The following is a 13,313-nucleotide window of genomic DNA, read 5'->3' on the forward strand; positions in this document are numbered from 1 at the left end:
TGCTAATAATATAATATATTGTATGCACATATAATTTGTAAGCCACTCTGAGTCCCCTTTGGGGTGAGGAGGGTGTGATACAAATGTAGTAAATAAATGCAGTAAATAAATAATAAATACATTTTAGACTTAGGCTCACCCAAAGTCTGAAATGACTTGAAGGCACACAACAACAACAACAACAACAACAACCCTAATTAACCTGACTATCTCATTGGCCAGAAGCAGGAGCACACTTCCCATTGAAATCCTGATAAATGTATGTTGGTTAAAATTATTTTTATTTTTAAATATTGCATTGTTCTTTCGTTGTTGTTGTTGTTTTTGCACTACAAATAAAACATGTACAGTGTGCATGGGAATTTGTTTGTATTTTTTTTTTCAAATGATAATCCGGCCCCTCAACAGTCTGAAGCAGGGGTCCCCAAACTAAGGCCCGGGGGCCGGATGCGGCCCATCAAAGCCATTTATCCGGCCCCCATGGCACAAAGGTAGAAGGGGGTTGGGCTAAATGGCCCAAGGGGTCTCTTCTTCTCTTCCAACCATTATTATTATTATTATTATTATTATTATTATTATTATTATTATTATTATTATTAACATTGAGGCTGGGTGGCCATCTGTCAGGGGTGCTTTGATTGTGCTTTTGTGCACAAAGGCAGAAGGGGGTTGGACTCAATGGCCCAAGGGTCTCTTTCAACCCTCTTTTTATTATTATTATTATTATTATTATTATTATTATTATTATTATTATTATTATTATTATTAACATTGAGTCTGGGTGGCCATTTGTCAGGGGTGCTTTGCTTGTGCTTTGGGTGCACAAAGGGAGAAGGGGGCTGGACTCAGTGGCCCAAGAGCTCTCTTCCAACTTGTTGTTGTTGTTATTGTTGTTGTTGTTATTATTAACATCAAGGCTGTATTTGTTCCTGTTTTGTTTTTGTTTTTTTACTTCAAAATGAGGCATGTGCAGAGTACATAGGAATTTGTTCATAGTTTTTTTTTTAAACTCTAGTCCGGCCCTCCAACGGTCTGCGGGACCGTGGACTGGCCCCGTTTAAAAAGTTTGGGGACCCCTGGTCTGAAGGATTGTGGACCGGCCCTCGGCTTAAAAAGTTTGGGGACCCCTGGTCTGAAGGATTGTGGACCGGCCCTCGGCTTAAAAAGTTTGGGGACCCCTGGTCTGAAGGATTGTGGACCGGCCCTCAGCTTAAAAAGTTTGAGGACCCCTGGTCTGAAGGATTGTGGACCGGCCATCGGCTTAAAAAGTTTGGGGACCCCTGGTCTGAAGGATTGTGGACCGGCCCTCAGCTTAAAAAGTTTGGGGCCCCTGGTCTGAAGGATTGTGGACCGGCCCTCAGCTTAAAAAGTTTGAGGACCCCTGGTCTGAAGGATTGTGGACCGGCCCTCAGCTTAAAAAGTTTGAGGACCCCTGGTCTGAAGGATTGTGGACCGGCCCTCGGCTTAAAAAGTTTGGGGACCCCTGGTCTGAAGGATTGTGGACCGGCCCTCGGCTTAAAAAGTTTGGGGCCCCTGGTCTGAAGGATTGTGGACCGGCCCTCAGCTTAAAAAGTTTGAGGACCCCTGGTCTGAAGGATTGTGGACCGGCCCTCGGCTTAAAAAGTTTGGGGACCCCTGGTCTGAAGGATTGTGGACCGGCCCTCAGCTTAAAAAGTTTGGGGACCCCTGGTCTGAAGGATTGTGGACCGGCCCTCAGCTTAAAAAGTTTGAGGACCCCTGGTCTGAAGGATTGTGGACCGGCCCTCGGCTTAAAAAGTTTGGGGCCCCTGGTCTGAAGGATTGTGGACCGGCCCTCAGCTTAAAAAGTTTGGGGACCCCTGGTCTGAAGGATTGTGGACCGGCCCTCGGCTTAAAAAGTTTGAGGACCCCTGGTCTGAAGGATTGTGGACCGGCCCTCGGCTTAAAAAGTTTGGGGCCCCTGGTCTGAAGGATTGTGGACCGGCCCTCAGCTTAAAAAGTTTGGGGACCCCTGGTCTGAAGGATTGTGGACCGGCCCTCAGCTTTAAAAGTTTGGGGACCCCTGGTTTGAAGGATTGTGGACCGGCCCTCAGCTTAAAAAGTTTGGGGACCCCTGGTCTGAAGGATTGTGGACCGGCCCTCAGCTTAAAAAGTTTGGGGACCCCTGGTCTGAAGGATTGTGGACCGGCCCTCAGCTTAAAAAGTTTGAGGACCCCTGGTCTGAAGGATTGTGGACCGGCCCTCAGCTTAAAAGGTTTGGGGACCCCTGGTCTGAAGGATTGTGGACCGGCCCTCAGCTTAAAAAGTTTGGGGACCCCTGGTCTGAAGGATTGTGGACCGGCCCTCAGCTTAAAAAGTTTGGGGACCCCTGGTCTGAAGGATTGTGGACCGGCCCTCAGCTTAAAAAGTTTGGGGCCCCTGGTCTGAAGGATTGTGGACCGGCCCTCAGCTTAAAAAGTTTGGGGACCCCTGGTCTGAAGGATTGTGGACCGGCCCTCAGCTTAAAAAGTTTGAGGACCCCTGGTCTGAAGGATTGTGGACCGGCCCTCGGCTTAAAAAGTTTGGGGACCCCTGGTCTGAAGGATTGTGGACCGGCCCTCAGCTTAAAAGGTTTGGGGACCCCTGGTCTGAAGGATTGTGGACCGGCCCTCAGCTTAAAAAGTTTGGGGACCCCTGGTTTGAAGGATTGTGGACCGGCCCTCAGCTTAAAAAGTTTGAGGACCCCTGGTCTGAAGGATTGTGGACCGGCCCCCTGTTTAAAAAGTTTGGGGACCCCTGGTCTGAAGGATTGTGGACCGGCCCTCAGCTTAAAAAGTTTGGGGACCCCTGGTCTGAAGGATTGTGGACTGGCCCCCTGTTTAAAAAGTTTGGGGACCCCTGGTCTGAAGGATTGTGGACCGGCCCTCAGCTTAAAAAGTTTGGGGACCCCTGGTCTGAAGGATTGTGGACCGGCCCTCAGCTTAAAAAGTTTGGGGACCCCTGGTCTGAAGGATTGTGGACCGGCCCTCAGCTTAAAAAGTTTGAGGACCCCTGGTCTGAAGGATTGTGGACCGGCCCTCAGCTTAAAAAGTTTGGGGACCCCTGGTCTGAAGGATTGTGGACCGGCCCTCAGCTTAAAAAGTTTGAGGACCCCTGGTCTGAAGGATTGTGGACCGGCCCTCGGCTTAAAAAGTTTGGGGACCCCTGGTCTGAAGGATTGTGGACCGGCCCTCAGCTTAAAAGGTTTGGGGACCCCTGGTCTGAAGGATTGTGGACCGGCCCTCATCTTAAAAAGTTTGGGGACCCCTGGTTTGAAGGATTGTGGACCGGCCCTCAGCTTAAAAAGTTTGGGGACCCCTGGTCTGAAGGATTGTGGACCGGCCCTCAGCTTAAAAAGTTTGGGGACCCCTGGTCTGAAGGATTGTGGACCGGCCCTCAGCTTAAAAAGTTTGGGGACCCCTGGTCTGAAGGATTGTGGACCGGCCCTCAGCTTAAAAAGTTTGGGGACCCCTGGTCTGAAGGATTGTGGACCGGCCCTCAGCTTAAAAGGTTTGGGGACCCCTGGTCTGAAGGATTGTGGACCGGCCCTCAGCTTAAAAAGTTTGGGGACCCCTGGTCTGAAGGATTGTGGACCGGCCCTCAGCTTAAAAAGTTTGGGGACCCCTGGTCTGAAGGATTGTGGACCGGCCCTCGGCTTAAAAAGTTTGGGGACCCCTGGTCTGAAGGATTGTGGACCGGCCCTCAGCTTAAAAAGTTTGGGGACCCCTGGTCTGAAGGATTGTGGACCGGCCCTCAGCTTAAAAAGTTTGGGGACCCCTGGTCTGAAGGATTGTGGACCGGCCCTCAGCTTAAAAAGTTTGGGGACCCCTGGTCTGAAGGATTGTGGACCGGCCCTCAGCTTAAAAAGTTTGAGGACCCCTGGTCTGAAGGATTGTGGACCGGCCCTCAGCTTAAAAAGTTTGAGGACCCCTGGTCTGAAGGATTGTGGACCGGCCCTCAGCTTAAAAAGTTTGGGGACCCCTGGTCTGAAGGATTGTGGACCGGCCCTCAGCTTAAAAAGTTTGAGGACCCCTGGTCTGAAGGATTGTGGACCGGCCCTCAGCTTAAAAAGTTTGAGGACCCCTGGTCTGAAGGATTGTGGACCGGCCCTCAGCTTAAAAAGTTTGGGGACCCCTGGTCTGAAGGATTGTGGACCGGCCCTCAGCTTAAAAAGTTTGGGGACCCCTGGTTTGAAGGATTGTGGACCGGCCCTCAGCTTAAAAAGTTTGGGGACCCCTGGTCTGAAGGATTGTGGACCGGCCCTCAGCTTAAAAAGTTTGAGGACCCCTGGTCTGAAGGATTGTGGACCGGCCCTCAGCTTAAAAAGTTTGAGGACCCCTGGTCTGAAGGATTGTGGACCGGCCCTCAGCTTAAAAAGTTTGGGGACCCCTGGTTTGAAGGATTGTGGACCGGCCCTCAGCTTAAAAAGTTTGGGGACCCCTGGTCTGAAGGATTGTGGACCGGCCCTCAGCTTAAAAAGTTTGGGGACCCCTGGTCTGAAGGATTGTGGACCGGCCCTCAGCTTAAAAGGTTTGGGGACCCCTGGTTTGAAGGATTGTGGACCGGCCCTCAGCTTAAAAAGTTTGGGGACCCCTGGTCTGAAGGATTGTGGACCGGCCCTCAGCTTAAAAAGTTTGGGGACCCCTGGTTTGAAGGATTGTGGACCGGCCCTCAGCTTAAAAAGTTTGGGGACCCCTGGTTTGAAGGATTGTGGACCGGCCCTCGGCTTAAAAAGTTTGGGGACCCCTGGTCTGAAGGATTGTGGACCGGCCCTCAGCTTAAAAAGTTTGGGGACCCCTGGTTTGAAGGATTGTGGACCGGCCCTCAGCTTAAAAAGTTTGGGGACCCCTGGTCTGAAGGATTGTGGACCGGCCCTCAGCTTAAAAAGTTTGGGGACCCCTGGTTTGAAGGATTGTGGACCGGCCCTCAGCTTAAAAAGTTTGGGGACCCCTGGTCTGAAGGATTGTGGACCGGCCCTCAGCTTAAAAAGTTTGGGGACCCCTGGTCTGAAGGATTGTGGACCGGCCCTCAGCTTAAAAAGTTTGGGGACCCCTGGTCTGAAGGATTGTGGACCGGCCCTCAGCTTAAAAAGTTTGGGGACCCCTGGTTTGAAGGATTGTGGACCGGCCCTCAGCTTAAAAAGTTTGGGGACCCCTGGTCTGAAGGATTGTGGACCGGCCCTCGGCTTAAAAAGTTTGGGGACCCCTGGTCTGAAGGATTGTGGACCGGCCCTCAGCTTAAAAAGTTTGGGGACCCCTGGTCTGAAGGATTGTGGACCGGCCCTCAGCTTAAAAAGTTTGGGGACCCCTGGTCTGAAGGATTGTGGACCGGCCCTCAGCTTAAAAAGTTTGGGGACCCCTGGTCTGAAGGATTGTGGACCGGCCCTCAGCTTAAAAAGTTTGGGGACCCCTGGTTTGAAGGATTGTGGACCGGCCCTCAGCTTAAAAAGTTTGGGGACCCCTGGTCTGAAGGATTGTGGACCGGCCCTCAGCTTAAAAAGTTTGGGGACCCCTGGTTTGAAGGATTGTGGACCGGCCCTCAGCTTAAAAGGTTTGGGGACCCCTGGTTTGAAGGATTGTGGACCGGCCCTCGGCTTAAAAAGTTTGGGGACCCCTGGTCTGAAGGATTGTGGACCGGCCCTCAGCTTAAAAAGTTTGGGGACCCCTGGTTTGAAGGATTGTGGACCGGCCCTCAGCTTAAAAAGTTTGGGGACCCCTGGTCTGAAGGATTGTGGACCGGCCCTCAGCTTAAAAAGTTTGGGGCCCCTGGTCTGAAGGATTGTGGACCGGCCCTCGGCTTAAAAAGTTTGGGGACCCCTGGTCTGAAGGATTGTGGACCGGCCCTCAGCTTAAAAAGTTTGGGGACCCCTGGTTTGAAGGATTGTGGACCGGCCCTCAGCTTAAAAAGTTTGGGGACCCCTGGTCTGAAGGATTGTGGACCGGCCCTCAGCTTAAAAAGTTTGGGGACCCCTGGTCTGAAGGATTGTGGACCGGCCCTCAGCTTAAAAAGTTTGAGGACCCCTGGTCTGAAGGATTGTGGACCGGCCCTCAGCTTAAAAAGTTTGGGGACCCCTGGTCTGAAGGATTGTGGACCGGCCCTCAGCTTAAAAAGTTTGGGGACCCCTGGTCTGAAGGATTGTGGACCGGCCCTCAGCTTAAAAAGTTTGAGGACCCCTGGTCTGAAGGATTGTGGACCGGCCCTCGGCTTAAAAAGTTTGGGGCCCCTGGTCTGAAGGATTGTGGACCGGCCCTCAGCTTAAAAGGTTTGGGGACCCCTGGTCTGAAGGATTGTGGACCGGCCCTCGGCTTAAAAAGTTTGGGGCCCCTGGTCTGAAGGATTGTGGACCGGCCCTCAGCTTAAAAAGTTTGAGGACCCCTGGTCTGAAGGATTGTGGACCGGCCCTCAGCTTAAAAAGTTTGAGGACCCCTGGTCTGAAGGATTGTGGACCGGCCCTCGGCTTAAAAAGTTTGGGGCCCCTGGTCTGAAGGATTGTGGACCGGCCCTCAGCTTAAAAAGTTTGGGGACCCCTGGTCTGAAGGATTGTGGACCGGCCCTCAGCTTAAAAAGTTTGGGGCCCCTGGTCTGAAGGATTGTGGACCGGCCCTCAGCTTAAAAAGTTTGGGGACCCCTGGTCTGAAGGATTGTGGACCGGCCCTCAGCTTAAAAAGTTTGGGGACCCCTGGTCTGAAGGATTGTGGACCGGCCCTCAGCTTAAAAAGTTTGGGGACCCCTGGTTTGAAGGATTGTGGACCGGCCCTCGGCTTAAAAAGTTTGGGGACCCCTGGTCTGAAGGATTGTGGACCGGCCCTCAGCTTAAAAAGTTTGGGGACCCCTGGTCTGAAGGATTGTGGACCGGCCCTCAGCTTAAAAAGTTTGAGGACCCCTGGTCTGAAGGATTGTGGACCGGCCCTCAGCTTAAAAAGTTTGGGGACCCCTGGTCTGAAGGATTGTGGACCGGCCCTCAGCTTAAAAAGTTTGGGGACCCCTGGTCTGAAGGATTGTGGACCGGCCCTCAGCTTAAAAAGTTTGAGGACCCCTGGTCTGAAGGATTGTGGACCGGCCCTCGGCTTAAAAAGTTTGGGGACCCCTGGTTTGAAGGATTGTGGACCGGCCCTCAGCTTAAAAGGTTTGGGGACCCCTGGTCTGAAGGATTGTGGACCGGCCCTCAGCTTAAAAAGTTTGGGGACCCCTGGTTTGAAGGATTGTGGACCGGCCCTCAGCTTAAAAAGTTTGGGGACCCCTGGTCTGAAGGATTGTGGACCGGCCCTCAGCTTAAAAAGTTTGAGGACCCCTGGTCTGAAGGATTGTGGACCGGCCCTCGGCTTAAAAAGTTTGGGGCCCCTGGTCTGAAGGATTGTGGACCGGCCCTCAGCTTAAAAAGTTTGAGGACCCCTGGTCTGAAGGATTGTGGACCGGCCCTCAGCTTAAAAAGTTTGAGGACCCCTGGTCTGAAGGATTGTGGACCGGCCCTCGGCTTAAAAAGTTTGAGGACCCCTGGTCTGAAGGATTGTGGACCGGCCCTCAGCTTAAAAAGTTTGAGGACCCCTGGTCTGAAGGATTGTGGACCGGCCCTCAGCTTAAAAAGTTTGAGGACCCCTGGTCTGAAGGATTGTGGACCGGCCCTCGGCTTAAAAAGTTTGAGGACCCCTGGTCTGAAGGATTGTGGACCGGCCCTCGGCTTAAAAAGTTTGAGGACCCCTGGTCTGAAGGATTGTGGACCGGCCCTCGGCTTAAAAAGTTTGAGGACCCCTGGTCTGAAGGATTGTGGACCGGCCCTCGGCTTAAAAAGTTTGAGGACCCCTGGTCTGAAGGATTGTGGACCGGCCCTCGGCTTAAAAAGTTTGAGGACCCCTGGTCTGAAGGATTGTGGACCGGCCCTCGGCTTAAAAAGTTTGGGGCCCCTGGTCTGAAGGATTGTGGACCGGCCCTCAGCTTAAAAAGTTTGAGGACCCCTGGTCTGAAGGATTGTGGACCGGCCCTCAGCTTAAAAAGTTTGAGGACCCCTGGTCTGAAGGATTGTGGACCGGCCCTCGGCTTAAAAAGTTTGGGGACCCCTGGTCTGAAGGATTGTGGACCGGCCCTCAGCTTAAAAAGTTTGGGGACCCCTGGTCTGAAGGATTGTGGACCGGCCCTCGGCTTAAAAAGTTTGGGGCCCCTGGTCTGAAGGATTGTGGACCGGCCCTCAGCTTAAAAAGTTTGGGGACCCCTGGTCTGAAGGATTGTGGACCGGCCCTCAGCTTAAAAAGTTTGGGGACCCCTGGTCTGAAGGATTGTGGACCGGCCCTCAGCTTAAAAAGTTTGGGGACCCCTGGTTTGAAGGATTGTGGACCGGCCCTCGGCTTAAAAAGTTTGGGGACCCCTGGTCTGAAGGATTGTGGACCGGCCCTCAGCTTAAAAAGTTTGGGGACCCCTGGTCTGAAGGATTGTGGACCGGCCCTCAGCTTAAAAAGTTTGGGGACCCCTGGTCTGAAGGATTGTGGACCGGCCCTCAGCTTAAAAAGTTTGGGGACCCCTGGTCTGAAGGATTGTGGACCGGCCCTCAGCTTAAAAAGTTTGAGGACCCCTGGTCTGAAGGATTGTGGACCGGCCCTCGGCTTAAAAAGTTTGGGGCCCCTGGTCTGAAGGATTGTGGACCGGCCCTCAGCTTAAAAGGTTTGGGGACCCCTGGTCTGAAGGATTGTGGACCGGCCCTCAGCTTAAAAAGTTTGAGGACCCCTGGTCTGAAGGATTGTGGACCGGCCCTCGGCTTAAAAAGTTTGGGGCCCCTGGTCTGAAGGATTGTGGACCGGCCCTCAGCTTAAAAAGTTTGAGGACCCCTGGTCTGAAGGATTGTGGACCGGCCCTCAGCTTAAAAAGTTTGAGGACCCCTGGTCTGAAGGATTGTGGACCGGCCCTCGGCTTAAAAAGTTTGAGGACCCCTGGTCTGAAGGATTGTGGACCGGCCCTCGGCTTAAAAAGTTTGAGGACCCCTGGTCTGAAGGATTGTGGACCGGCCCTCGGCTTAAAAAGTTTGAGGACCCCTGGTCTGAAGGATTGTGGACCGGCCCTCGGCTTAAAAAGTTTGAGGACCCCTGGTCTGAAGGATTGTGGACCGGCCCTCGGCTTAAAAAGTTTGGGGCCCCTGGTCTGAAGGATTGTGGACCGGCCCTCAGCTTAAAAAGTTTGAGGACCCCTGGTCTGAAGGATTGTGGACCGGCCCTCAGCTTAAAAAGTTTGAGGACCCCTGGTCTGAAGGATTGTGGACCGGCCCTCGGCTTAAAAAGTTTGGGGACCCCTGGTCTGAAGGATTGTGGACCGGCCCTCAGCTTAAAAAGTTTGGGGACCCCTGGTCTGAAGGATTGTGGACCGGCCCTCGGCTTAAAAAGTTTGGGGCCCCTGGTCTGAAGGATTGTGGACCGGCCCTCAGCTTAAAAAGTTTGGGGACCCCTGGTCTGAAGGATTGTGGACCGGCCCTCAGCTTAAAAAGTTTGGGGACCCCTGGTCTGAAGGATTGTGGACCGGCCCTCAGCTTAAAAAGTTTGGGGACCCCTGGTTTGAAGGATTGTGGACCGGCCCTCGGCTTAAAAAGTTTGGGGACCCCTGGTCTGAAGGATTGTGGACCGGCCCTCAGCTTAAAAAGTTTGGGGACCCCTGGTCTGAAGGATTGTGGACCGGCCCTCAGCTTAAAAAGTTTGGGGACCCCTGGTCTGAAGGATTGTGGACCGGCCCTCAGCTTAAAAAGTTTGGGGACCCCTGGTCTGAAGGATTGTGGACCGGCCCTCAGCTTAAAAAGTTTGAGGACCCCTGGTCTGAAGGATTGTGGACCGGCCCTCGGCTTAAAAAGTTTGGGGACCCCTGGTCTGAAGGATTGTGGACCGGCCCTCGGCTTAAAAAGTTTGGGGACCCCTGGTCTGAAGGATTGTGGACCGGCCCTCAGCTTAAAAAGTTTGAGGACCCCTGGTCTGAAGGATTGTGGACCGGCCCTCAGCTTAAAAAGTTTGGGGACCCCTGGTCTGAAGGATTGTGGACCGGCCCTCAGCTTAAAAAGTTTGGGGACCCCTGGTCTGAAGGATTGTGGACCGGCCCTCAGCTTAAAAGGTTTGGGGACCCCTGGTCTGAAGGATTGTGGACCGGCCCTCAGCTTAAAAAGTTTGGGGACCCCTGGTCTGAAGGATTGTGGACCGGCCCTCAGCTTAAAAAGTTTGGGGACCCCTGGTCTGAAGGATTGTGGACCGGCCCTCAGCTTAAAAAGTTTGAGGACCCCTGGTCTGAAGGATTGTGGACCGGCCCTCAGCTTAAAAAGTTTGGGGACCCCTGGTCTGAAGGATTGTGGACCGGCCCTCAGCTTAAAAAGTTTGGGGACCCCTGGTCTGAAGGATTGTGGACCGGCCCTCAGCTTAAAAAGTTTGGGGACCCCTGGTCTGAAGGATTGTGGACCGGCCCTCAGCTTAAAAAGTTTGGGGACCCCTGGTCTGAAGGATTGTGGACCGGCCCTCAGCTTAAAAAGTTTGGGGACCCCTGGTCTGAAGGATTGTGGACCGGCCCTCAGCTTAAAAAGTTTGAGGACCCCTGGTCTGAAGGATTGTGGACCGGCCCTCAGCTTAAAAAGTTTGGGGACCCCTGGTCTGAAGGATTGTGGACCGGCCCTCAGCTTAAAAAGTTTGAGGACCCCTGGTCTGAAGGATTGTGGACCGGCCCTCAGCTTAAAAAGTTTGGGGACCCCTGGTCTGAAGGATTGTGGACCGGCCCTCAGCTTAAAAAGTTTGGGGACCCCTGGTCTGAAGGATTGTGGACCGGCCCTCAGCTTAAAAAGTTTGGGGACCCCTGGTCTGAAGGATTGTGGACCGGCCCTCAGCTTAAAAAGTTTGAGGACCCCTGGTCTGAAGGATTGTGGACCGGCCCTCAGCTTAAAAAGTTTGGGGACCCCTGGTCTGAAGGATTGTGGACCGGCCCTCAGCTTAAAAAGTTTGAGGACCCCTGGTCTGAAGGATTGTGGACCGGCCCTCAGCTTAAAAAGTTTGGGGACCCCTGGTCTGAAGGATTGTGGACCGGCCCTCAGCTTAAAAAGTTTGGGGACCCCTGGTCTGAAGGATTGTGGACCGGCCCTCAGCTTAAAAAGTTTGGGGACCCCTGGTCTGAAGGATTGTGGACCGGCCCTCAGCTTAAAAAGTTTGAGGACCCCTGGTCTGAAGGATTGTGGACCGGCCCTCAGCTTAAAAAGTTTGGGGACCCCTGGTCTGAAGGATTGTGGACCGGCCCTCGGCTTAAAAAGTTTGGGGACCCCTGGTCTGAAGGATTGTGGACCGGCCCTCAGCTTAAAAAGTTTGAGGACCCCTGGTCTGAAGGATTGTGGACCGGCCCTCAGCTTAAAAAGTTTGAGGACCCCTGGTCTGAAGGATTGTGGACCGGCCCTCAGCTTAAAAAGTTTGAGGACCCCTGGTCTGAAGGATTGTGGACCGGCCCTCAGCTTAAAAAGTTTGGGGACCCCTGGCTTTGGCACTGGGGCAGAGAACATCTTTTGATTTCTTTGCCACTGGAGGAAGCCCTACCAACTTCACCTCAAAAACTAGCTTTGAGCTTAGATAGTTATAGATCTTTTGAAAGCAGCTCAGAGCTAGGGTGAAGACGATCTCTGGACCTCTTTGCTTTTGGTGGAAGTTAACCCAGCAACCTAAAGAGCAAAAGCAAGCAAGGAACATCTGCAAGGTTTTATAAGTGGGCTGTTTTTATTTGCAACTTTAATTACAAGTGCCAAGTCTGCCAAGGACTTTGTGAAAATAAAATTTGGTTGGATTGTTCTACTTGAAGTGCCTTTGGTTACTGGGATTTCCAGAGCTTCTAAGTAAGGCCCCCGCAGTTCACCTGGGCAAAGGAAGAAGCACCTCCTAAAGCTTAAAAAGGTGTCTGGATGTGACGGCATAAAATACTCAATATGCCCAAATGTGAACACTGGTGGAGTTTGGGGAAAACAGACCTTGACATTTCGAAGTTGTAGTTGTTGGGATTTATAATTCACCTACCCTGTTTCCCCGAAAATAAGACATCCCCAAAAAATAAGACCTAGCAGAGGTTTTGCTGAATTGCTAAATATAAGGCCTCCCCCAAAAGTAAGACCTAGCAAAGTTTTTGTTTGGAAGCATGCCTGGCCCCGCCAAACAAAACACCAGAGCATGCAGGATTGGTAAATGTACATACCAGTTGTACATGGAAATAATGGTACAGTAGAGTCTCACTTATCCAACATAAACGGGCCGGCAGAACGTTGGATAAGCGAATATGTTGGATAATAAGGAGGGATTAAGGATAACCCTATTAAACATCAAATTAAGTTATGATTTTACAAATGAAGCACCAAAACATCATGTTAGACAACAAATTTGTCAGAAAAAGTAGTTCAGTACACAGTAATGCTATATAGTAATTACTGTATTTATGAATTTAGCACCAAAATATCACGATATATTGAAAGCATTGACTACAAAAATGCGTTGGATAATCCAGAACGTTGGATAAGCGAGTGTTGGATAAGTGAGACTCTACTGTAGTAACAAGAAATTCTTGACAGGTGTCACAGTTTGTCTGGTTTGGTTATGTTGGTTTGTGATGACAACTACTGTACAGTATATAATAAATGTTTTTTTTTTTGTTCAACAATAAATGTGAATTCTTCTTCATGGAAAAATAAGACATCCCCTGAAAATAAGACCTAGGGCAGGGGTCCCCAAACTAAGGCCCAGGGGCCGGATGCGGCCCTCCAAGGTCATTTACCTGGCCCCCGCCCTCAGTTTTATAATATAATATTTTATATCAGTTTTAATAATATAATATATTGTATATACATATAATATTGATGATAATCATATGTTATACAATATAATACTAGTAGTAATACCATATAATAATATTAATTATATGTTATATATTACATATTATTAGTAGTATAGTGGTATAGTTCAATATAGTAATATATAATGCTAATATTGTGTTACACTTTCCATTGAAATTCTAATAGGTTTATGTTGGTTAAAATTGTTTTCATTTTTAAATATTGTATTGTTCTTTCATTGTTGTTGTTGCACTACCATTGTGCAGTATGCATAGGAATTTGTTTGTATTTTTTTTTTCAAATGATAATTCAGCCCCTCAACAGTCTGAAGGATTGTGGACCGGCCCTCGGCTTAAAAAGTTTGGGGACCCCTGACCTAGGGCATCTTTGGGAGCAAAAAATAATATAAGACACTGTCTTATTTTCGGGGAAACACGGTACAATCAAAGAGTCCCTTGAACCACACCAACAACAGAATTGGGCCACACAGAACCCCCATGACCAACAGAAA

Source organism: Anolis carolinensis, chromosome 5, assembly GCF_035594765.1.
Source record: "Anolis carolinensis isolate JA03-04 chromosome 5, rAnoCar3.1.pri, whole genome shotgun sequence".
Taxonomy (NCBI): Eukaryota; Metazoa; Chordata; class Lepidosauria; order Squamata; family Dactyloidae; genus Anolis; species Anolis carolinensis.